Here is a 27,222-nt window from a genome sequence, read left to right as displayed (position 1 = left end):
AAAAAAAAAAAAAAAAAAAAGTGACTTTTTAATTTCCCAGGAAACTTAATATTTCCATCCTAAGGCTGCAAGACGCAAGAAAACAAAAGTGTATAGTATTTATGGTAAAGTTGAGGACTAGTATTAATACAGCGCATCTTAAAATGGAATAAAAGCCCATCTACAGTAGTAGCACCAGCAGAAACATGACATTTTTTAAAAACACAATTCATATCAGATAAGGAATATGTCGTTTTTTACAGCCTAAGCTTTCATTTTTATCACTGTAAAATTTGGTGAATGAGAATATACTAGTTATTTGATGGTAGAATGAAATAATAAAAGATCAATGACTTACTTAGAGTAGTTATTCAAATGGTAGCTTTTGTTATACTAGAGCGGACTCAGTAATCCACCTGTTTACAGCCTCCCAAGAGCTGGGATTATAGGTGTGTGCCACCACGCCCAGTCTCAAATGCCATCTCAGTGCTCGAGGGGGAGGGGGGAGAAACCACAACATAGCAGGCCCAGGGATCCCCACCCCTATGCCTGCTTGCAGGTGCTTTAATCCACTGAGCTATTTGGATGGCCCTTACTTCAGACTTTTGATTCCTCATTGTCACTATTTAACAGAGACTAACATTCCCCAGATTAACAATACCGCAGAAAAATGTCTGCATCTTGTATTATGAATAACCACTATGAAGACAATATTCAATGGATTAATTATTGAAACTGTCCTACTAATCAGTTTTGAAACTGTCTCATTGCTATTTCTCAATAAAATAAAATAGCTTCAAAAGATACTGCAAATGTACAGTAATGTTTTCAATAAAAAAGGTTTCATAAGTATGAACAATTATTGAACACTGAACATTTTTTTTTCTAGGTAAATCATATATTTTATATTCTCAATTTGAAAACTCCACCAAGTACACTTCATTATTCCCATTTTATTTTTATTTATTTATATAATGTATTTAGTACAGGGTCTATAGTACATAGACTGGACTCAGTGATTCTCCTGTTTTCAGGCTCCCAAGCGCTGGGATTACAGGCAAGAACCACCACACCCAGTCTCAATCACCGTCTCAGCACGCTCCAGGAGCAGGGCCAGCATGGCACACTGGGGATCGAACCTCAGCCGCTGCACTCTGCCTAAGCAGGCGCTTTAATCTGCTGAATATCTGGCCTACTCTATTCCCATTTTACTGATACAGAAACTGTATGCACATATTGCTGTGGCATGCTGCTCTTAATTCTTTTGGGAACATACATAGAAGGGGAAGAGCTGGGTCAAATGGAACCTCTAGTCATAGTATTAAAAAAAAAAATAAAGTTGCATATTTTAGGGTCAGGAATGGTGGCGCACACCTGCAATCACAGCATCTGTGAGACTGAGGCAGAAGGGTGTTGCAGGTTCAAGGTCAACTTAGCCTATATAGTAAGTTCAAAAACCAGCCAGAACTACACAACAAGACCTTGTCTCAAAAAACGGAAGTTGTATATTTTAACACACCAACTAAGACTGAACTTTTACGAATAAAAGTTACTTATTGCTCTTTGTAAACTGTCTCCATTTCCCATTTGAAAAAAAAAATGTTATACATTTAGCTGGTTGTGGTGCTGCATTCTTGTAATACCAGCACTTGGGAGGCTAAGGCAGGAGTATTGCCATGAGTTCAAAGCCTGCTTGAGCTACACAGTGAGATCCTGTCACAAACACACACGCACACATATACGTACAACAAAATTCTCTCTCTTGAATATAGAACTTACGCTCTTCCTTTTTTGTGGTGCTGATGATCAAATGCAGGACAATGTGCAATATTTAGGCATGACTCCATTTCTGATAAGCTGAGAAATCTCTACTACTGAGCTGTGCTCTGAGCCCACAGGCTCTTTTGAATGACAGATACCTGATTATGTACCTTATTGCGTTCAATGTCTTAAGTGTTCATCCTCCAAATGAAGAGACTGAGGTGTTTTTTTGTTTTTTGTTTTTTTTTTTTGCAGAACCGGGTACTGAACTCAGGCCCGTGCACTTGCGAGGGAAGCGCTTATACCCCTGAGCCATCTCCCCTCCCCCAAGACTGAGGTTTAAAAGTGTGAAGTGACTGAGTCAAAAATGAGCCAAGTACAGTCCCCTGATACTCTCTTACACCAGCGGTTGTATATTGCCATTTGATACTTATCAACTCCATAGAAACTTATGTAAACTATTTAAAGAAATAATTATAGGAAGACTTATAATTTGTAGAGTTATTGAAATGATCCATTATCAAATAGAATCACATATAAACAAAATGGCAATAAGGAAAGAATTATAAGGACAAAAAAAAAACTTTAAAGAAAAATGAATTCAACAAACTGGGAGAAAGTAACTGGCAAAATATTTTTTCTAAATTAAAATTAATAACAACGAGGCCTCCAGAAAATTGTTAAGATCATCTGCATGGGAAGTAGCTCAGACAGGCTAGCGGGGTATACCTAGTACACAATGTCTGAGCCTGGATGGAGTAACAAAGATATCCATGGTGGTGAAAGAAGGGAATGGGAAAGGGACCAGGCTTCAAGAAGTCAGTCCTGCCATGTGATACAACAGCCTGAGTTGAATGAGGAAAGGTGTCTGTACAAGAGAGGGGGTACAATATAAGATGTTAAGGACCTAGTGGGCTAAGGAGGTAAGGGACAGGAATGACAGTAGTCTACTACAGGGTGTTAGGAGTCAAGCTGTAAGACATCTATTTGATATAGAAAGAGGAACTAGTTGAAACAGGTGTCATTAAATACATGGATGAACACAGATCAAATTAGTAAATATGTCAAGGATGTGCTAGATGAAAGTGAATTCATAGTACAGGTAAAGAAAATTAGAAATATAGGGTGAGTCAATTATTAGATAAGATCTGGATATAATGATATGAACTGATGGCTCTCAATATAGACATAAAAATATAAAAATAAAGGTTAATATGTATACATATAAGCGTGTATTGTACATTAATTTTCTTAGGTGTGTCCACTGCAAAAGCCTGGTAATATTGACACCTCAACAGCAGTAAACACACACACTACCCCACATTTCCACCAAAAGTGATCTGGACTCCTCTAAGAATTAGCTGATCCCAGATCTGGGGCAGGGAAATGTGCAGGACAGGCCTAGAATAGCTTATGTCTGAAAACAAGGAAAGAGTAATAGAAGAATACAAAAATAAATAATGAGTGTAACATATTATATTTAGAATAAAATATGGTTCCACGATCAGTAAAAGAATAAACTGAAAGTATGTTAAGGAACAGGATATTTACATTACCTCCGAACATCTGCCTATAAGGTAAAGTTTAATTATTAAGGGCAAAAAAGTAATTTGTAGTACAAAAACTTGGCAAACATCACCTTAAACAAGTGATCCAACATAACACTGCTAGAAATAAGGAAAATCAAAGTCACATGACCCTGACAGAATGCAACACTCCAACTTGAGGTAAATAGTAAAATAGCTGGCCTATAACCTTCCAAGTTGTTAAAGTCAAGGCAAAACCATGGAACTGCTTCCAACTGAAAAAGATCAATAAGATAAGAGAAATAACTCTAACATGAAGGAAATTCTTTTGGTGTAACATGTACTACTGGAATAAATGGCAAACTTAAATGTGCCCTAAACATTAGAAGGTAGAAATATATAGTGTTAATTTTCTAATTTTCATGGCAATGTAAGAGAACATTTTGTAGATAATAAAGTATTTGGGAATACAGGGACATCATACTGATAATTTACTTTTAAGTTCAGAACCAATAAAAAGGGAAAATTGTACATAATTATAAGCACTATAAAAAATTAAGGTATAAGCACTGCATAATTAGCATTCTATAGCTTTTAGGAATCATCCTGAAAATAAGCAGTAAAATACATTGATTATTTAATAATTCTCCTTTTTTCTGGATTATAATTTTCACATTATAAGATACACTGAAGAACTACATTGTATAACGCAAGATTAATAGTAAATAGAATCATACTATGTTCAAACATCTTACAAATCTTAAAGACTCAAAGGGATGATACTAGACAATTATCTGTCCTGTTAGTTACCTTGTTCCCATTTGTAAGATATGCAATGTGGGTTAAATCTGTTAAGGAAAATAGAAGATCCTTTAGGCTGTAGAATACATATTCTCACACCATTTTGAATTCTATCACCCAAATAAATTAGCTGATAAAAATTTTGCTTTTCCTATATCTCCATCTAAAATTCACCTCACAGAAAATAGTGCTTGCAAATAAATTTATAAAAATGTGAATGAATGACTCCATTTCTTTTTTTTTTTTTTTTTTTTGGCGGAACCGGGGATTGAACTCAGACCCTTGCGCTTGCCAGGAAAGTGCTTATTCCACTGAGCCATCTCCCCATCTCCCTATGACTCCATTTCTGATAAGCTGAGAAATCTCTAGATTCTGAAGTATGAATTTGACCCATCTTCTATTTAGTTGGTCACAGAACTATAAAATTTATAAATACTTACCTCTCAATCATGCCCTCAAACTTAAAATCAAATTTCTACAATGTGGACAATACTAAATGTTACAATATAAACCATTCTCAAACATTTTCAATATACATCACTTATTTTGTGAAATTTATATGAAAAACATCTGACTTCCTGTTTTGCATCAGATACCATGTTAAAAATAGGATAACAAGGGAACTAACAAGGGAAGCCAAGTGAAAATAATCCATTTTACATATACACACACACAATAAAATACAGATATTATGGGGACATAAGTATGTATGATTTGGTCATCTCTCATCAGAACACATACTTCCCTATACAAAGTGGTCAGTACAGGGCAATCCCTACAGATCCACGACACTGACAAACCTGCCCGAGGTGAACTGTGGGAGACACCTGACCAAACAGACTACAGCTTTAGAAAATAAAAGCAGGGAAAAAAATTGATTCAATAAGTAGATATCAGAAATTCAAAATCAGACTTAGGATTAATGGACTTTCAGGCTAATGTTCATCCTGATTAAGAATTAATGAAAACTAGAAGGGAGTAGCCGCAGAAAAAAAGATGAAAACTCACAAAGCCAAGAAAAAAAAAGGAAAGTAATTTCTGTAATGTGGGGTCCCTGATAGTCCTTAAAAACCTTAGTATCAGCCTCCTCCCCTTTCTGGAAGGCTACTGAAGAAGTAACGCCCAAGTTCAATTTTCTCAAAGGAAAAACATCAGCAAGGTAGGGATGCTATTTTACACGGAGGAGAGAGCATGTTGAAGTATATAGCAGAGTACACTGGAGGGAAATTTGTAAGACCTGATGCCTACTGCACAAGCCAGAGAGGAAAGTAAATGCTGAAGAGCTTTTAGTAACAAGGAAAGGAGTCTATGTTCTACTCTCTCCAAACCCACCACACTACTCTCCCCTTCTCCAAAACCAAAGATATTATAAACTATGGCCTTAGTTCTTTTGGTGAACTATGCAAGTTTCTTACTTTTTAAATAATAGTTGAGGGGCAGGGGTGTGGGCAAAAAAGAATATACAGTAGAGATCAATGTTCCCCAAAAGCCTAAAATATTTACCATCAAGCCTCTTTAAAGAAAATATTTGCCTAACCCTGCTGCAAGAAATTCAAGAATTTCAGTGTGATAAAGTTATCATACAAGTAAGGATGATGGGTGGGAGAGAATAAAAACTGTAGCTAAGAAAATCAGCACAAGATACTGCTCAGTTCAGGCCAGGGAGATAGCTCAGTAGAATAAGCACTTGTGCAAGTGCAAGGGCTTGAGTTCAATCCCCAGTTCCAGAAAAAAAAGATACTGCTCAGTTCAGAAGACAATGATCTGAACTCAAATAATGTTAAAGATAAGAAAAAGGTCGGTTATGAAGAAAACTTCTTTTAGGATAAAGTCTCAGATCCTTGGCACTGTGTCCAGATCCCTGCACAGAGCAACCACTACTTCCTACTCCAGTGTAAGAGTCTTCTACTTAGTTTGTGCCCTCAGGCTAGAATGCTCTCACTCCCTACTCAACTTTCCCATTCTCACTTGTGATCTCCCACCATCCACATTATCCTACTCTTAAATCCAGATCTCTTTTAGTCATTCAGATGATAAATTACTGAGCACTCACAAAAAAGTAGGAACTGTGCTAGATTCCAGTGACAGTGATCCAGAGAGTCCCTTCCCTGGAATTTATACTGTACGGAGAATAATCATCAGACTATAAACTTGAATATTCAAGGAAGTCAAGTAGCTCACAATTATTTAATACAGATACTATGGCTTGTATCTACATGGATCAAAGCCTTATGTAGACATAGGCTGGGCTTTTCAGAAGTATCTAGATCTACAGTGTATGATGGTAGGCTCAAGGAACTAATCACTAAATGAGTCCACTGACTGGTTTGGCATAATTCTGGGCAGAATTAATGGTGCCCTAACTTGGGTGTGGGTGAGGAGCCTGGATAAAACATAAGGGACACCCCTGCTTGTTTCTTGTAGCTTACTGGTTGCTACTTTCTGCCTGCTACAAACTATTTCTCCTTTTCTATACCACTCTGCCTTGGACCTGCCAACTGTGATCTGAAAACTCTACAAACTATAAGCTTAGCCAGAGATGGTGGTGCATGCCTGTAATCCCAGAATACAAGAGGCTGAAGCAGGACGATCGCCATGAATTTGAAACCAGCCTGGGCTACCTAAGTGAGTTCAAGGCAAGTGTTGTACCACATAGCAAAACCCTGTATCAAAAAAATAAAAGCAAAAATAAAAATAAAAAAACAAAAGAAACACAGCCAACTAACCAAACAACTATGAGCGACATACAGTAAACCTTTCTTCCTTTTAACAGTGTCAGGCATTTTGTCTAAGCAACAAGAAAAGTAATTAAAACAGTAATTATCAAGTATACAAGAAAATTTGCTAAGTACTGCCACTCATTCCTCCTTATACTTGCTTCAATTTTAAATACATGGACATTTCAGTTATTTTTTCAAAATTCTGTCAAAATAAAAATAACTGCATTTATACAGTTTCTCAGGATTTGAACCTCCAGATTCATGCATAAAAGCATAGTTTAATTTGCTTCTGTGTCTTGGTATATCTCACAAAAATCTGTTTCAAAAAACTGGACCATGTTTCAAAAGATTTTACATGTCAGACCACCTTTGTTAAACTTGTATTTTCTTTCCATTCTTTGATGATACATTTTATTTTATTTTATTTTATTTTATTTTTGCATGAATTTGGTACAGGATCTCACTACACAGTTTGGAATCATAGTGGATCCTCCTGTTTTCAGCCTCTCCAATGCTGGGATTACAGGTATGCATCACTATGCCCAGTCTTGGAGGCTGGCTCAGCACACCCGGGGGATCAAACCCGGGTCCCTGAGTTTGCCTAAGCAGGTGCTTAGTCCACTGAGCTATCTGGCCAGCTCTGAAGCTACATTTTAAAACTATAAATGACTTGAGACCATAAACTATTGTACTTCACGTCCCTAACATCACCATGCTGTGGCTGGCATCCAGTAAATATTCAAAGAAGGTATCCTTAAAGGACTATGTATCCTCAAGTTAATTAATATTTCTGAACATCACAAAACCATCATAGTAGTACATTTAGTTTATATAATTCAATCCAAATAAATCTGATATTTTAATTAGTTTGCATAACCATTAACTGGGGAAGTTTCTGCCAAAAATACTTCTAAATTTTTTAAACTAAATATTATTAATATTGTAGATCACTAGTAACATGAGGACTACTGTATGGAAACATCTGCTGAAGTCAGTAATATTTGAGAAATTCAAATAAAATAAAAAGAACACTTTTGTATTAAAAGTCCAATATCTCTTACCTTTCCAGATGGTGGGCCATGGGTTTTATTGCTTCCGCTGCTAGGAATCTCTTATCAAGTACTTCTCAAGTTTCTATCTAGTATCCCTAGAGAAAAGAAAAGGCAGAAAAAAACTATTTAATCTTGTGAGACCTCAAGAAATAACCAGGGGCCAGGGAGATGGCTCAGGGGAATAAGCGCTTCCTTAGCAAGCGCAAGGGCCTGAGTTCAATCCCTAGTTTCACCAAAAAAAAAACAACAAAAAACAAAAAACAAAAAAAACAAAACAAAAAAAAAAAACAGATCAGTTCAACTTATTAAAAGATAACACTTGACTTTTGCTTTCCATTCTATATTATCTAACACAAATTTAAAATTATCTGACCTGTGGATGCAGCTCTAGATATAGTAGAGTAATGCCCTGCATGTATGAGGTGCTGGATTCAATCTCTAGTGGCTCTAAAGAAACAAAGTTCCTTCAAAATCTCAAGTCCAAAACAATGTATATCTTGTTATCTCTCATAAGTCCAGCAAATTATTTATTTATTTATTTATTTAGTGTGTGTGTGTGTGTGTGTGTGTGTGTGTGGCCAGCTCAGCCCACCAGGGGGCGGGGCTGGCTGGCACGTGGTGCTGGGGGATTGAACCGTGGTCCCTGTGCTTTGCTTAGCTTGTACTAAGTAGGTGCCTCAGACCACTGAGCCATCCCACCAGCCCCTCAGCAGATTATTAAAGGTGTGGAAATTTAAAGAGTGAAAGTAGGGAAATAAAATTTTATTGAAGGGGAAAAAAGTTTTATCATAATAAACTTGAAGGGAAAATTATACATAATAAATGAAATGGTAATATTAAATCTAAACATTAAATTCTGTGGAGAGATTTACAGTTTTTCTTGTGTCAGCACTACTCCATTGTATGGGATCCAGTTTATGTTCTTACTGAAACACCCTGACTTTTTAAAAAATGTCTGTGTAGTAATAATTAGGTTCAGCTATTAATGACACAAAACTCAAACAATGCCTTAATTTTTTCAGAATTTTAATTCTCTCAAACAAGGTTAACCCAGAACTATGATTACTGAAAGAAACTAAGAGACCTATTTGTGGTTCTGTTACTCTCAACATGTGGCTTCTACTTCTTGATTTTAAAAATAACTGCTCAAGCTTTAGCTCTCACACCCATTATCAGACAGCAAGAGAAGAAAAGAGAGGAGCAATAGTCTCACTTTTGGGAAACTTTTCAGAAATCTCATAGGAAATTTTTATTCCCATCCCATTTGGTAGAATTTAAGTTATATGATTAAAACTTGCAGGGACACCAGGCAACATTTCACTGTGTCATACACTTAAAAACTACAATTCTTATCAATAAGACAAAAGAAAATGAATTTTGGTGGACAAATAGTTGTTTTTGTCACACTCATTTCATTCTAAAATGCAAGCCGACTGGATACCTTGTAGAGATGCCTTAGCAGTCTATTGAAGCGATCTTTCAAAAGAAGGTCTTGCTATTGGCAGATAAAAGACCAACTTTTATAAGGACTTTCCTAAATATCGAAGGTTAATCTGTGGGTGACAGGAAGAACAACAATGAAATAAAACTAAAACAACCTGAAACACAATCATTGTAATTTGGGAGCATAAATTCACATAAGCAGTCTGCAAAACTCAAAAAAAACTACACAGCCCCATTATGTGAGTTCAGGTAAGAACCTGGCAGAAAGTTCAGCTAGCAACTGCATTAGGAAAAGATAATCATCTCAGAAATATGATGTTCATCAGGAAAGCAGACCTTCCTCTACTATGATCTCAGGAGTGAGCTCTCATTATCAGGCCATGTATAAACTTAGGAAAGCTCCCTACTGCAGACTGTTAGAAGGGAGCTAAAATACGGTTAATGTTTACAATTTTGATGCAAATACCAGAAACTAGAAAGGATTCTTCCTTTCAAATCTAGCAACAAAATTCTGTTTTAAATACAAACTGGTGCAAATAGGATGTTCAGCTATGTAAATGTAAATTGGGGACTATAAATGGAGGATCAATTTAAGACAAACGGGTTTCTGAGACAATGTAAATGTCCATGCATTCTAGATAGAGACGGATTTCTGTAAACTGTTTCAGAAATATTTTTATTCTATAAGCACAGCTTTGTTTTCCCATCTGTAAATAGATTTGTATTCCTATTTCAAAAGCTGCTTAAAATGATCAGGAACATCCTAAAAAACATTAAGAAAGACTGGTATTATTGCCACGTCAGACAAGAGGCAACAAAATTAAACTAAATCAGCTATACTTGGTCTTTTTCACTTATGACATATATATGTAATATACAGATAATATGGATTGTGAAAAAACATTTCAAAAATGTCTTTTTTTAACTTGAAAAGTACATGTTACAGTTTAGATCTAAAATGTCTCCCAAAGGTCTCATGGTCATACAGGGCATAGACCACTTGAGAGTGAAACCTGCAAGGGTATACTTGTCCCAGGTACCTTTCTCTATTGACTTTCTGGCTGCAACGTAGTTAAAACTTTATCCACATATTCTTTGACCATGCTACTTCTGTCTTGGAGTCTGCCTACCATTGACTGAACATATTGGAACAGTGAACCAAAGTAAACCTCTACTGCTTTTTAAGCTGCATATGTTGGGTATTTTGTCCTAGCACCAGGAAAGCTAATACAAAAAAAAAAAAAAAAAGTTACCAACAATGTGGTTACTAGTGTGACTGTATCTGAACATGTACTCTGAAAGCCCTTGAAACTTATTTATGAGGAAATCTGGGAATGTTCAGAGAAGTAGGCTAGAGAAAGCGTTCAGTGCTGTAAACAGAGCTTGATGGATGAGTCCAGTCAGAGCTCAGAAGACGAGATATTCGTAAGAATGTGGACAGAAAAAATACACTCATGAAGTTTAGAAGGGAATGAGGATTGTAGTGTAAACTGTACTAGAGACTTCGCCTGTTTCATACTAACAAAGAATGTGTCTATATTTTCTATGTATCCTAATAGTATGTAAGGCTGAATTTAAAGGTGGTAGACTAATCAATCTGGCAGAAGAAAAATTTCAAGACAGTCCAATGTTCATGCTGTGGCATGGACAATGCTGGTTGCTTTCAGCCAGACTTACAATAAGAATCAGGTGCCAGTGCAGCGCTTAATGATTTGAAAAGGTTGCAGTTTTGCCAGAATGGAAGCACATATAAAGTTGGGGCAAAATAGAGTATGGTTGCTGAAAAGACCAGTATTAAAAAACAAAAACCCAAGTACTTTGCATAAGAACAACAGGAAAGATGGTCTGAAGGCATCTCAGGAACTGAACCCTAATCTTCAAGGGTTCAAAAGTATAAAACTTTTAACTGTTAACATCAGAAGAGAACCTAGCTCATTCAGGGCTACCTATGGAAATGTTTTCAGAGATTAATCATTCAGGCACTCAGAGCTCCTGTAGCCACAATCTAAGGGGGTCCAGTTACTGCTCCCCCAATAGCTGACCTAGGCATAATTCACAGTGCTTTAAGTATGCAAAATGAAAAAATTGTAGGGTCAGAGGGCTTCTCTCCAGATTTCAGAAGAAACCCTGAGAGCTCAGGTAGTGTAGCCCTGATTAGGCAATATATAAAGCTATGAGTGAGATGCCAAAAATATGGAATGTCTACTGAGAAAAGCCGCAGGCAGTGAGAAGAGCTGACTCAAAGAAGTGGTCATGGGGGCTATAACCAGCAAGACCATAGGGGCTCAAGCCCTCTGAAGCTCATAGTTTGCCACAACTAACTCTGGGTGCAGGACGTGGATTTAACGCTTACCCTGCTGGGTATTGGTCTTCCTTTGGTCTAATTTCTGTCAATTCCCTTATTATTTTTAACTTGAAAGTTACATGCTGTAGTTTAGATCTAAAATGTCTCCCAAAGGTCTCATGGTCATACAGGGCATAGACCACTGAGAGTGAAATCTGCAAGGGTTTACTTGTCCCAGGTACCTTTCTCTCTTGACTTAGTTACACATTAAATGTATAATTTAAAATGCCTTAAAGCCTCTATCCTTGTAGAATGGTAATGTTTTTTCTTGTACCAGTTAACTTTGATTTTTACAAGGGCTCACAGCTAAGAGGTTGTCCTATGTCTCAAATAGACTGGAGCTGGACTTTTTAGCAATGCTACAACAGTTAAGACTTTGGTGGTTTTTAGAAATAATCTATTTAATTTTACATAATAAGATGAACATGAGCCTCTTGGGGGCCAGAGGCAGAATATTATAGGCCTAGCCAGAGGGGGTGGATCACTGAAGGTAAAATCTGCAAGAACATAGCATCCCCAGCTCATCCCTCCTCCTTCTGCTTCCTGGATACCATGCAACAAATAACTTTTCTCCACCTTTCCTTTCAACATTGTATTTTTGCCTTACAACCTGACAATCATGGACAGAACCTCACCGGAAACCACAGGCCAAATAAACTTCTTAAAATTGTGGGTACTGGGTATTTTGTCAGTGTTAGGAAATAAAGCTAATATAGCACAGATGTAAGGTATCTCTGCCACCACTATCTTACCTACTATTGATTTAGTTCTTTTGATATAATTAATCGGTGTATATAAATATTGCTGAGTATCCTGGTAAAATCTAAATACTGTGCCAGGAAACAGGGCCCAACAGACAGGCATTAGTGCTAGAAAGGAATTAACCCTTTCTTGGGAATAATCTCAGAAGTCCAGCATACTCAAGGACAATCCTAAGTGACATAGACAAGTTGGCTTCTGTCCTTATAATGTACAGGAGCTGGGAAGGAGTAGGAGAATCTTACAAAATGGTAGTATTCAAATAGAGATATGTGTATAAGGCTTTCCAAGGGATACCTGTATACCCAAACCTTCAACTTCCCTGTGTCCATTTTCCTAAAAGCAATCTACTTGCCCTGAGTCTTCATTGTCACACATTTCAAATATGAAACAATCATATCCAACAAAAATCAGTCTCAACCAGCCCCAACTGTTTGAATGCAATGCCCCAGTTATTATACCAACTTCCATGCAACAAATGTATAATTTAAAATATCTTGGGGCTGGAGAGATGGCTCAGTGGTCTAAAGCACCTACTTGAAACAAGCTTGGCAAAGCACAGGGACCGCGGTTCGATCCCCAGCACCACATGCCAGCCAGACCCGCCCCCTGGTGGACTGAGCTGGCCACATACACACACAATAAATAAATGTAATAAATAAAAATAAATAAATATTAAAAAAATAAAATAAAATAAAATATCTTAAAGCCTTCATTAATTAAGACCCAATTAATCTTCAAGCTCATGTCTTTTTCTGTCTTATATTTCTGTTAAAGGCAAAATATGGTTTTAGCAATAATATCATTCCTGTGTTTAATAATAATCTAAATTCAGACATATAATGTGATGGAAAATGGAACAATTTTTATTTAATGACTGCTTCTTCCATTGTTGAAATACTATCTATAAATGCACTGTCCTGAAGGGAGTACCACAAAAATAAATTTTAAATGTTTTTGAAAATCTTGTATTTATTATAAAAAGGTATAATAAATGATCAATAAAATATTTTAAAACAGAACATGCATTCAAATAAACGTTGAGGGAATGGAGTTTAATTTTTAAAAAGAAACAATAGCTGGGGTTATAGCTGAGTCGTGCAAGTGCCCGCCTGACAAGCACAAGGTCCTGAGTTCAATTCCTAGTACCAAAAAAAAGGGGTGGGGGGAAGAAACAATGAAATTTTGCAACTGTTAAAGATGAGTTAATTAAAGTTTGCTTCTAATGCCAGTGACACTATCAAATACAAGGGAGTGCCAGGGAGATATGTCAGTAGCCTGAGCGTCTGCCTGGCAGGCATAAGGTCATGAGTCTGATCCCTGGTACTAAAAAAAAAAAAAAAAAAAAATTCAACAGAGTGTTATGTCCATACAGAAAAGTTAGAAATTGTACTTTTCAACTATTTTAATTTTGGGAATCAACTTGGGAACGTACAAGATTACAGTTTATCAAACTTATTTGCAGGAAAATATGACAATCTTCCCCCTTCTCTAAGATGTACATGCTCTAATTTCTGGAACCTCATGCACTAGTTTCATTATATTAAAAAAGGAACTTTGCAGATGTACAAATATTACAGATCCTAAAGTAGAGAGACTATTCTAGATTAATATAGGTGGATCCAATCTAATTCAGAGTAATTTTCCATCTGTAGTCAGAGGAATTCTGCCAGAAATGAGACAAGTTAGAAGCATCAAAGTGATCTGACGAGCCATTGCTAGAGGTACGCACATAGAAAGCATTTCACCTTTAGAAGAGTAGCCCTTGGCTAACAGCACACAAAGAGGGATAGGAATCCTACAACTGTAAGGAACTGAATTAAGCAACAATCTGAATGAACTTGAAGTGGATTCTTCCCTAGAGAATCCAAAAAGAACAGAATACAGTCACCACATTGATTTTGGCTTTGTAAGAATCTCATTACAGGACGAAATTCTGTCATTTGTAGCAACATAAATGGAACTACAGATCATTATGTTAAGTGAAATAAGCCAGGCACAGAAAGATAACTGCTGCATATTCTCATATGTGGAATTAAAAAAGAAAAGAAAAAGTGTCATAAAAGAGTAGAATGGTTGTCATCTGAGGCTGGAAAGGCAAGGCAGGAGCAAAGGACAGAGAACACTGATAAATGGGTACCAAGTTATAGTCAGATAACAGTAAGTATATCATTGAACTGTAGGATAACTATAAGTAACAATTATATATGGTACATTTTAAAAAAACCTACAAGTATTTTAAAGGTTTTCACCATTCAGAAATAATACATATTTGAAGAGACAAGTATGTTGAAACTAATTTAAACATTAAGTCTATAAGCAGCACATATTACCCCATTAAAACATGCAAGTTTTATGTTTTCATCAGAAAAAAGGTGCAAAGAATCCAACTGAGCACACCTGGGCTTTCAATGTATAAAAATGTGAAATAAAACAAATGTGTTATTTTAACATGATAAGTATGTAATTTGTGAGACAACATAAAGAACAAAAATTTTAAACTTACAGCAGGATAGGTATGTGACCCCAGGACTTCAAGGCAGAGTTTGAAAACCTATAGCCACAACCTAGCAACACTTCTTTCCCTTCAAGGTTAAAGTATCTTCAAGTTCCTTTAGGAAGGAAACCAAATAGTATTTCACTATGATCTTTAATTATAAATAACATGTATTTCAAGGTCACCAAAAATTAATGAAAATTATACATAAAACATGTATGATAATCAGTGTTTACTATGCTTTAGTACATTTACTTTTATTCTAATAAATTTACATTTTCTCAGTGTTTAATACTAAACCATACTATCTTCATTTTTTAACATCAAAAGCTGTATATTTACTTATTTTTAAAATTAATATATTTAATGTCAAAATCTTCTGTGAAAATTAAACTGGCACTGAGCCCGTGGATCAGACATTATCCATAAGTCTATTTGACATATAACATTTATTTCATAAATGTATGGAAATAAAAGTTAAAAGAAAAAACAGGCACAAATTTAATGAATAAAATAATTTTAATTTTTCCCTCACTCACAATACACATGGCAGATGTCTTTCACACACATCACAATTCTTAAGCATATACTGAAGTTTTGATGAAATTTCTTACAGTTGATGAGACATATAAAGAGCATGGCAGATTTCTTGAGCGCACTATGAACATTTGAAGAGTGAAATCAGTCCAATATCTCTAAAATACTCTTTACTATACAAAAAAAAGGTCAGTGGTCTAACTCCCAATGTAAATATTTTTTAAAGTGAATATTGATTAGCCCCAGACCTCTAATCCCTAGGTAATATAAGCAATTCTAGTTTTATACTTTAAAATTATTACTTATGAATATGAAAAGTGATAGTGCAAGTTCATAATAGCACCATTTTAGATTTAGTAATGCTTTATAATATTTGCTTAAGTAGATGATAAAGTACTCCTATTTTTCTTCTCACTAAAAATTGTTTTTCAAAAAAGTGAAGACAATAATGAAATACTTAGGAAATTAACCTAACCAAAAAAACTAAAGACCTCTACAATGAAGACTCCTCTAAAACTAGAGATTAACAAAGATATCAGAAAATGGAAAAATAGCCTGTCACTGGATGGGCAGAGCCAGTATTGTTAAAATGGCTATAACTTCAAAACTTCCATAGATTTAATGCAACCCCAATCAAAATATTAGTAACATTTCTTACATAACTGGAGAAAACAATCCTAAATGCATGTAAGACCAGAAGAGACCTTGAAGAGCAAAAGCAATTAGAACAACAAAAGCAAGGCAGCAGACATCACAATCCTGGACCTCAAGTTACACTACAAAGCTACAGAGACAAAAATGGCATGGCACTGGCCAAAGTAAAACAAATCTTTTCTTTTCTTTTCTTTTTTTTGGAACTGAAGATTGAACTCAGGCCTGTGGGCTTGCCAGGGAAGCACTTATTCCACTGAGCCATCTCCCTGGCCCCAACCTTTTTGATAAATAGAACAGACTAGAGGATACAAAAACAACTCTGGAAAACTCAGTTATGCTATCTTTGACAAAAGAGCTAAACCCCTTCATTGGAGGAAAGATAATTAACAGATGGTACTGTGAAAAGTGGCTATTCACATGGGTTGAACTTAGGTTGTATCTCTCACCATACAATGAACTAAAATAAAAATGGATCAAAGATCAACACTGAAACAGAAACAATACAGTGGAAGACAAAAACAGGTAAAACTCTCAAAGAAATGGTATAGGTAAGGACTTTCTGAATAAAACCCTGTTTGCATAAAAATAATACCAAGGATCAACAAATGGGATCACATTAAATTAAAAAGTTTTTGCACAGCAAAGGAAACCAACAAAGAGACAACCTACAGTATGGTTAAAAAAAAAAAAAGTCTGTCAGCTAACTCCTCAGACAAGAAAGTACCCTACAATCTATAAAGAACTCAAGAAAAAAAAAAAAAAAGATTTAATTTAAAAAATGGGCTTATGAAAGGAACAGACATTTCTCACTGAAAAATAAAACTGGGCAATAAAAACACGAAAAAACTTTCAACATTACTGGGTACTTGAGAAATGCAAACTAAAACAACATTAACATTACCATTACATTTCACAGGCCGGCCAAATAGCTCAGCAGATTAAAGCACCTGTAAGCAGGCACAGGGGTGAGGTTCGATCCCCAGGCCTGCCATGCCAGCTCTGCTCCTGGGGCGTGTTGAGATGCAATTGAGACTGGGCGTGGTGGCAGGTGCCTATAATCCCAGCTCTTGGGAGGCTGTAAACAGGTGGATCACTATGAGTCCAATCTAATAGTGAGACCCTGAACACCCTGTAGACCCTTCCCTAAAATACACACACACACACACACACACACACACACAAAAAGATTACATCTCACCCCAGAAAGAATAGCTATCATCAAAAAATCAAATAAATGCTGGCAAGGCTGTGGGGGAAAAAGGAACATATCTTCATTAGTGGGACTGTCAACTGATACAACCACTGTGGAAATCAGTTTGGAAATTCCTCAAAAAAACTAATAACAGGGGCTGAGGAGATGGCTCAGTAGAATAAGCACTTCTCTGGCAAGTGCAAGGGCCTGAGTTCAATGCCCGGTTCTGGAAAAAAAAACAAACAAACAAAAAACCCAAAAAACTAATAACAGAAATTCCACTGACCCAGCTATTCTCTTTTTATATTCTTCCCAAGAGTTAAAAAAAAATCTTAGCATAGTGATACATGATTATTTCCATGTTTATAGCAGTGTAATTCATACTAGCTAAATCTCAGAAATAGCATATGTGAACATCAACGGATAAACAAAATGTATTTATACACACAACAGAATACTACTCTGCCATAAACATTTGCAGGAAAATGAAACCATATTATTAAGTAAATAAGGCAAACAAGTTTGGATACCACATGGTTTTCATTATACAAAAAGTTAATCCATATAAGGTAGGAAATAAAATAGAGGGGTAAAAAGTATGTTTTGTCAGTATGTTTCTGCTGTTTTCAGTTTCATTCCAATATGGTGTGAAAGCTCACTTTGAAAGATATCCATTTCCTTTCATAAATTGAGGTCTTTATTATTCCTATGAGCTTCATCCAGTTTCAATTAAAAAAAAAATTCCCAGAGCAGAAAAATCTATGAGGATAGAGTAGCTCCATGGTTGCCTAGATTTAGTGGGGAGAGACTGGGAGATAACTGCTTGTGACTGAGTGTTTTGTTTTGGGGTAACAAATACAATCTAAATTTGATTGTGGTCATGGCTGTACAACTCTATCAATATGCTAAAAGATACTAGGTCATATATGTTAAGTTTATAAATTATATCATATGCAAATTTTAGCAATGAAGTTGTTATTAAAAAAACTCATATTTCACCAAGAATTATAGCAATTCACGGTAGTCACTATTACTAAGTATATCAGTAAAAATTTCTTTTTACAACATGGTCACAAATGATACAAACTATAAATTATATATATGATCACTATTAAAACATTGGTAAACTCCTTTCAAGTATGTTGAAGTTTAATCAAGAGAAAATGATATAGGAGCAACTCTCAACCTAACATTTTTATGTCAATAATCATTAAAGCCCCTCTTTTAAACAACACAAGACATTAGTGACTCTTAGCACTGTTGTTAAGAATTCATGTAGTAATATGGGTTGAATAGTCAGGACTTCAAAAGAACAAACATTGGAACTGTGCTATTTTAATATAATCATAATTTCTTCTATTAGCTGGTAGAAAAAGACAGGCCTCATTAGAATTTCTATGGTTGGATCAATAAGGAAAAAAATAAATGGACTTTATGGAAATAGTATTGCCATTTTAACTTCTATTAATATAAAAATTTGATAAAGAAAAAGTCTGATGTAGGAAAAATGGGTGTATAGGAAACACAAATATATCTCTCACAGATTTATGAAAATTCTAAGATAGCAAATTTTACCACAAATTATATGTCCCCACAAAAAAAGCCCAACTGTTGACAAAGTTACCAAACAGATGATTGCTATACTGCCTTTAAGCTCCATCAACAGCCTGCCTTGAGATGCTGTGCTAGATTATTACTTCTCAGTGGTCTTCAACAATAATTTCCACACCATATACTGAATACTTATTAAGGTTTTAACGGTTTTAAGAAGTGCATATACATTATCTGAATACTTTCAGCAAGGTTATGAGTTAAGTATTACTTTCCTTATGGGAACCTGAAGCACAGAAAGAACATGTAATTTGCCTGCCATGACATAGCTTCTAAGTGGTAGACTCATGACAATTTGGCTCCCAATAACATTCCTAAAGCACTGATTTTGTACTATGTGCCAGAAAAATAAACTAAAGAAAGTAAATCATATTAAAGAAAGTAAATTTGGCTGTAACACACACATTCATTTGAAGAATTACCTATATGGAAAGAGCTTGTCATTTTGATCTTGATAATTCAAAATTACAAATTCACAAAACAAATTGTATGAAATCAATAGTTCAGAAAGTAGCTCATAAAATACATCCATATGTGTAAGCTATGTAATACTATGTACAATTTAAGGATTATTATAACTGATCTGTTAGAAGCTTCAATAAATGTAAAAGTGAAATAACAGAAAATACAAAATATGCAATACGGATTTTTCAGCATATAATTCCTTGATATATAAATAACAAATTACACAGTAAACAATTTTAAAATGACTAATACAACTTATTCAATTAATAATTTCCTCCTAAGTAATCACATTGTACTAATAATCACAAATCCAAAATTCAGCAAAAATAGGTACTGTAACTTTGCGCATTTTAATGAGGGGAAAGCAATAATTTGGCAACTATAGAAACATTTATGTTCTGTGACCAGTAATCCCATTTGAGTTTAGGATTCTATAGAGACAATTCAAAAGAAACAAAAGGATAATTTGCATAAAGGTGCTTAATTCAGTGTTAAAACAGGCAAAAAATAAAAACATTTCCTTTTTGGCACTTAGAATTCAGGAAATTTAAAATGTGATTTGGTTGTCACATTTTGTAATAACCATGAAACATTACACATCACAGAACAGGAAAATGCAATGCTAGATACATAAAATAAAAATTCAATCTCATAAATTTTGTGAAAGCTATAACAAATACACAAATAACACAAATAAGGACACATACCAATCTTGTTGAGACTATTTGTAATAAATTCCCACTGCATTCCAGATGTTTCCCCTCTTCGGTATTAAGGCAAAACAAATACACACAAAACAAAGATTGAGAAGCTATATCTTTGTTAAGACACCAAATACAGACAAAGATGAAGAGCCTCAAAAGCATTTATAATCCTTCTTGCTGAAAAAAAATCACTATAATTGCTGAAATGTCAAGAAAAAAACAAGCTCTACTAAATATACTTTAAAATGAATACAGCAGTTGAAGGTTGTCAACAGTCATATAATATGCATGTATTTATAATCATATAGTATACATTTAATGTATTTATAATATAAAATAATTACAATTATTGATAGCCTTAAAGATTCATAAACGTTTAACTTTGAGAAATAGAACAAAAGAAATACTTCAACATTAAAAATCACACTTAGATAAGCTCTTGTCCTCAAGAAATAGGAAATTAAGATAAACAAAAACGTTAAGTTAAGCTACTGACTGTAACAATGAAAAGGTTTCTTCTAGGATACACTTATAAAGGTAATAGTATAACAAGTACTATATTAATTTTTTAAAAGATCAGTTAAATATCAGATTATTTTATCTATTTATGAGTAAATGAATAAAGGAATGATACTGAGGACTGAACCCAGTGCTAAGCTACATTTTCGACTCATTTTTGAGCCAGGGTCTCGCTAAATTGCCCAAACTGACTTCAAATTTTAGATTTTCCTACTAAATTAGCTCAGGCCCCCAACATATTCACTGGGCTTTCCACAAAGGTGCTTCTGGTAAAAACTTGGTTTTAAATAAACTAAAGACCTTTTAATAACAACAAATAGAAATATCACTTTATATACATACTTCATATAAGAACCTGAAGACAACATGAGTGGGAACAGCATGTTGTGGTGAGACTATGTACCTGACCTAGCAATCTACTAGCAGAAACAAATCATTAAAACACAGTATTTTCAAAGCTGAGGTAGAAAAAAAATTAGGACAATTTCTTGAGAATTAGTAATAATTATATACAGTAGCTGTTTAGTAAATAGCGTATCATTTTTAATTACACATATAGCTTTCAAATCCTAAATACCAATAAAACACATACCCCCTCCACAAAATAATGAGCCAAATACAAAATTAGTATTTTAATTAGGTATTTTATTTTTACTTTTCAAATATTCTTGTGGTATTGAAGATTAAATCCAAGATCCTGGCACTGAACTACATCTCTAGCACCTCCCCCCTTTTACTTCAAAACAATTACCTAGGCATATCCTCCTGTCTCAGCTTACCAGAGTGCTGGGATTATTGGTATGTGGCACCGATCTTCTAAAGACATGTCTTAAAAAGGATCTCAGGAATCCAGTCATAGCTACAGAAGGTATTATATATACCTTAAACACACTGAAGTTCCTTCCTGACAAAATACACAACACTTGAGTCCTAAATTACCACAACAGTACCTTTAAAATAATTTTTAACAACTTAATGACAGTAGTATCCTCAAAACAAGATTAAACATGTCTCAGAAGTACCATTCACATCACTTGTAAATCTGAATTCTGAGGCATTCTCTCACAAAAATTTGAATGCTTTACTACTAAAGATCCACAAACTGTCTTATTTCTGGACCTGCAGAAGGGTTATCATTTTTTAAAAACGTATTTACCAAAGGTATTTCTGTAGTTCTGAAAAAGAGGTCATATGAAACAAATTTAAATACAAAATAAAATTGCCAGCTGGGCATAGCCGCCTAAGTCTGTAATCCTATCATCAGGGAGGCTGCAGCAGGAAGATCGTACGAGTTCACAAGACCAACCTAGGCTATATGTTGAGTTCAAGACCAGCCTGAAAATACGATGAGATCTTTTCTCTGATTCCACCCTGTCCCAAGCTGCTACTGTTTGTGTTAGGGGACTTAACCCTAGTAATGTTGACTTTTTAACAAGATTTGTAAAAATCCAGTCTTGCTGGTTGTGGTGGTGCATACCTGTAATCCTAACCTTCAAAAGGCTGAGGCAGGAGGATCACCACGAGTGCAAGGCTAGTCTGGGCTACGTAAGGCAATTCAAGGCCAGCCTGCACAGTGAGACCCTCATACACAGTGAGACAGTGCCCCACGTCCCCACCGCAGTCTAAGCTCCATAATCTTGGTACAACAGACCAAGTCTTTCAGGCTGTTACAAGAGTCCTGGTGGTTAAGAATTTCTTCAACTATGACAAAAACTGTTTTGACTTCACATATATACATGCATGTACTGTGTGGCTTTCTCAATTTATAATCCTGAAGAAAGTATAACTGTCACATTGTACTTTAGGGATTAGTCTGGAGACCCAAGGTGAATCAGAAATAATCCCTTTACTCCATCATAATCATGGTAGTTTAGCTCGTGGCCTCCCCAGTAGGGAAAGACAATGTTACACTACAAGCCTAGGAGCACAAAAAAGGTCCCCAGCGTCTCCTCTTCCAACTCGATTCAAGGATCAGCACAGAAAATACACAGGTGCATTCTCCCTCGGCCCTGCTCTCTAGGACACAGCTAACGAGCTGAGATTATTTCCCTACAGAAGCTCTGCAGTCCACTCAGGGAGGTTTAAAAAGCGGGGGGTCTGGGAGGGGGGAACCACAATCACTGTGCATCCACATCTCAGCTCCACCCCACCTGGAGAAGTAGGGGGTGGCGGGAGTATGAGGGCGGCAGAAAGGACAGAAAAGACCAAGACCTCTAGCCGCCAGGTTCTCCATTATTCGTTCTATCTGGGACCCTGACCCTATTTTCTGCCGCGCTTCCCAATCTCCCTCCCAGCCACCAGCACAAACACTCGGTCTCCACCGCGGGAACCCCGGGTGAGCGGAATCATTGTGGGCCTTTTCCTGCCCAACCAAGCACCGGGGCGGAGGGGAGGGCTCCCCGAGTGCTGGGCGGATCCGACTTGCGCCCCGGGGACCTCTGGAGTGACCACCCGGGGTGATGACAAACCGGAGGGAGGGGTCTCAGAGGAGCCGCTATTCTTTTTTTCCCTCTTCGTTAGGAAAGCGCGCGAGAGGGAGGGGCCGGAACAACGGACGCGTTACCTAACGGTCCTGCCCCGCCGGTCGGGATCCGGAGGCCAACGCCTTGCGCGCAGAAGAGGGGCGGCACAGTCACTAAGCCCGGAGGGCTCGGGACCGCGGCAGAGACACCCGAGGGGATGGGAAGCGGGGGGTGGGGACTACGGTGAGCGACGTCGCCATGTTAGCGCCTTCTTTCTCCGTATCCCTGCGGTCTCCAGTCCAGCGGCCCTCTCTCCATCCCTACTCACCTGTCCAGGTCACTAATTCATGATTCACTCGGTCACCCGGGAGCCCAGAGCACAGCTGTGTTTACAAACTAGCCCTGGAGGAAAAGGCTGAACCGCACTTTAAAGGCCAAGGGCTCCCACAGGCTTCCGTCCTCTCGCGAGATCGGAGTGACAACCCTTCGCCCCGCCCACTCCCGGCATGCCCCTTTCTCCTCGCGCCCCGCCCTGGCGTACACGCCCCTGCCTGCCTCCTCTCAGTGAGAGCGCCTCAGGGTCAGGTGATTCCGTCAGGCTTAAAGGAGAGGGTGGGTCTCCACAAGGGCGGGCCAGTAAGAGTGTGGGCACTAAGGAACACGGGATCGGAGAAGCCTGAAGGGCGGGAAGCTGGGCCGAAGGGGGCGAGCCCTATCCGAAGGGGCGTTAACTGCGTCTCCTGGGAGCTGCGGAAAGCTAGGAGGGGACGGAAGGTGAGTTCTGAAAAGGCTGCAGTGAAAGTGGGAGCGTCCTTCGAACACTGCCCGGAGTAGGACGTTTCCTTTGCTGTTACTTTCCGTTTCTCACTAGGGATGTGGGTATAGTGTAGGCAGGTGCTCAAACATTGCGTCTAGCTACCCGGAAGCCGGAGAAAGGAGCTTCAGCTAAATTAAGGTTTGGGCAAGGTGCGGTTCGACAGGATTACTAACTAGCACGCAAACGTTTGCACACGACCCTACAGTCTCAAGACTAAAAGCAAGACAGGTCATTTCTGAATAAAAAAAGCCTTTACTGTGATTGTATCCCCCATTTTACTAAGCAAAATGGGAACTGATTGCTCACTTTCCCCCTTAACACCAAATACAGTGTATGATATTAGCTTGGTAACGTTTGAAGGAATTTACCCAGAGCAAATATAGTTATGTTCCGAAATAGAGCCACAATTGAAAACACTGTTAATGGCTTTTTTTTTTAATGAGAAAATCCTGTGTATCGTGGATTGTTCTACTTTACCAGTTTGCTTACAGATTAAAACATAACCTCAGTAGAGTGCATTTCGGCCCTTTAAAATTTCAATAACCCCTATTATGGAATATGGGATACAAATGGAACTCTTTCCACAACAGTACCTTGCTTAAGTTGTTTACAATGAAGAAAAAACCTACTAGTTTGAAAGTAGCATTTTTAAAATGAGGGAAGGGCAGGAGAAAAAAAAAATACATCATTTGACTAATACGAGAATAGGTGCAGCTCCACATTTAACACAAGTACCCCTCTAAAAACAGACAAAAGACTGCGCTGAAAATGTTTCTTCAAATTTTATGGCTCTGTATAATTCAAAGATATCCATATTATCTGTGGTGATTTAGATATTCAGTAAATTGGCTCAAGATGAAAAATATAATCAGTGGTCTTGTTCATTATTCAATAAAGCTGGTTGTCATGGCCCACACCTGTAATCCCGGCATTTACCAGGAGATTGAAGCCAGCCTGGGCTACATGGTGAGTTTAAAGGACAGCTTGAGCTACATAGTGAGACATTATCTCAAAAAACCAACTAAGTAAACAAAAAAGTTTTCTCAGATCCTTTGTTTTTTTCATTTAATTGGTGATTTCTAGTCTATAAAATTAAGAATCAAGATTATTGACATAAACACACTCTGCAAAGTGAAACTGAAATTGTTGGAAGATGTGGGGAATGGTATTTGATAGTTAATGAACCTGAAATTCAATAATGATTTCTGGCATGAAAGTGAAATTGTAATGGCACTGGACCTTTTAATAGGTTTCTGGCTAGTACACATGTATGTGAGCCAACTCAATCTTCTTTTAAAACCAATCTTAATTACTCAAGAACTCTGAGAGAAGCCAAATTATTAACACTGTTAAGTTCTTAAATTAAAATGGAAGTACCAGCCTATAGGTAACATTGCAGTAGTTTAGTGTAGTATATCACTAATTATATCAACAAAACCTCAGCTACCCTGACTACTGATGGTCAGAATGACAGACAAAAACATGTGATTGAAGGAGCACAAATTGTTAGGTTCAGAAAACATTTAGTAAAATGGTGTCTCTCCTTCCAGCAAAATATATAATGTGAAAAAAAGAACAATAAATGTTAATGCATTTTAAAAGAACTTTGAGTCAGAGCAGATTTTTAAAAACAATTACTTTTTCATTCTTGCCTCTCTAGGCTAACTACTGTTCTTTTCAGTAACATTCTTACCTTGAACACCACCCTGGGATTGGTTTATCAACTAATGCTCTGTACTCACAAAACATCAGTATTTGTTGAATATGAATATTACAGACACTGCTCCTGGCCCTAAGGCTACAACTAAAATCAGCTAAGAGTCCTGTACAGAGACTCTTACAGGGGGGACAGGGCATAATAAATATTTAACTGTGGTAATTTCAGTAGAATTAAGTACAGTAGGGTAAACAGCAGGGTTGTGACAACCTGGACTATTACAAGCTTGTTCTTTTTATACTATTTCAGAGAATGTGAAATTTCTGTGAGCTATCCTTTAGGTATAAGCTTTGAGAGACCAATACTGAATTATCTAGCAACTGAGAGACTCAATCGACCACTGTAATTATTTGAGGAAGCAAACCTTGGGACTCAACTATAAGATTCTCAGGATTCTCCAATAGTTATGTATCATTTAAAAGCAACCACTGCAAATAACTATGGGTCCTGTCAGGGGTCTCTGCCCAAGATCAGTTATAGGGTGCTATCTCAAGCTAACAGAAGAAACCACCAAACACCTCTGGATTTGTGAGTCTTTTAATCTTTTTTTTTTTTTTTTTTTTTGCGGAACCCGGGATTGAACTCAGGCCCTTGTGCTTGCCAGGGAAGTACTTATTCCACTGAGCCATCTCCCCGGCCCTCCTTTTGATCTTAGCTCAGTTCTTCCCTTCAATATTTGAGCTCTGAGAAAAATAGTAAACTTACTAAACATCTCAAAGGTGATGTTTCACTCAGAAGAAAAAGGTGGGCAAATTTTTAGAGATCATAGGATTTTTTTTCATTGAGGCAGAGTCTTATCAAGTATTTCAGATTGGCCTTGAACTCACTATGTAGCCCAGGCTGGTCTTAAACTCATGGGAACCATCCTCCTGCCTCAGTCTCCCAAGTGCTGAGATTACAAGTGTGTACCACTATGCTGGGTCACAAACAGATTGATAGTTGAAAGCATATGACCTAGCCAGAGAGGGTTATCCTTAGTTTACAAAATTGACAACTGTAGTTTTAAGTGAAATGTCACGTATATTAGAATCTGTGTTTTCACTGGCAGATTAAGACCAGTGGTTCTCATTTTGGATTGGACATCCTAACAGCGTATTAACAAGTTTTTTTAAAAAAGTTTGTATTTTTGAAAACAAAAAATAGAATACCATTTTTTTTTGTATGTTGCTGTGTTGTGCTTAATAGAAGACAGCTGTGTTCTTGTGTTCTATTTTGAAGCCCATAAGGAAAAACCTAATATGCCAGCTATGTATACAGAAAAGGTGGCCTCGAGAACCCTTTAAAAGGGAAGGCCGCTAAAAGCGCTAAAAGTCATCCTTTCAGGATCAGTGGGTTAGTAATATATGCCACTTTGGGGGGTTGGGAATAAAGAGAATATCTCCCAATGAATTGGGACAGCATTTTGAAAGGCAAGGAGTGTGAACTGTGGTGTCCTGTGAATGACAGCATTCTGGTGCAATGCTTCTGAAAGTTTAATATGTACACAAATCAGCTGTACCTAAAATGCACATTTTGATCCTGCAGATGCTGAATGGGGCTCCAGAACCTGCATTTCCAGCCAGCTGCCAGGTGGTGTCAGTGCTGCTCACTGACTAGGAATCTCTAGTTCATGATGAAATAAATCCACTTGCAAGGGAATTTTTTTTCTGTGTAAGGGGGAAG

General features: G+C 36.9%; 1 protein-coding gene across 1 annotated transcript in view; it reads right to left on the bottom strand.

Moving 5' to 3' along the window:
* The window catches only part of Atf2 (activating transcription factor 2), a 116,244-nt gene extending 92,757 nt beyond the window's left edge, over positions 1-23,487 (bottom strand). Inside the window, 3 exon segments of the mRNA XM_023719165.1 lie at positions 4,077-4,114; positions 7,849-7,934; positions 23,355-23,487. The gene's annotated coding sequence lies outside the window, so the exon portion shown is untranslated.
* Positions 23,488-27,222: the final 3,735 nt, after the last annotated feature.

The sequence above is a fragment of the Octodon degus genome, unplaced genomic scaffold (genome assembly GCF_000260255.1).
Source record: "Octodon degus isolate 3935 unplaced genomic scaffold, OctDeg1.0 scaffold00065, whole genome shotgun sequence".
Taxonomy (NCBI): Eukaryota; Metazoa; Chordata; class Mammalia; order Rodentia; family Octodontidae; genus Octodon; species Octodon degus.
Note: the sequence above shows the minus strand (reverse complement) of the source record. Positions and strands in the feature narration are given on the sequence as shown.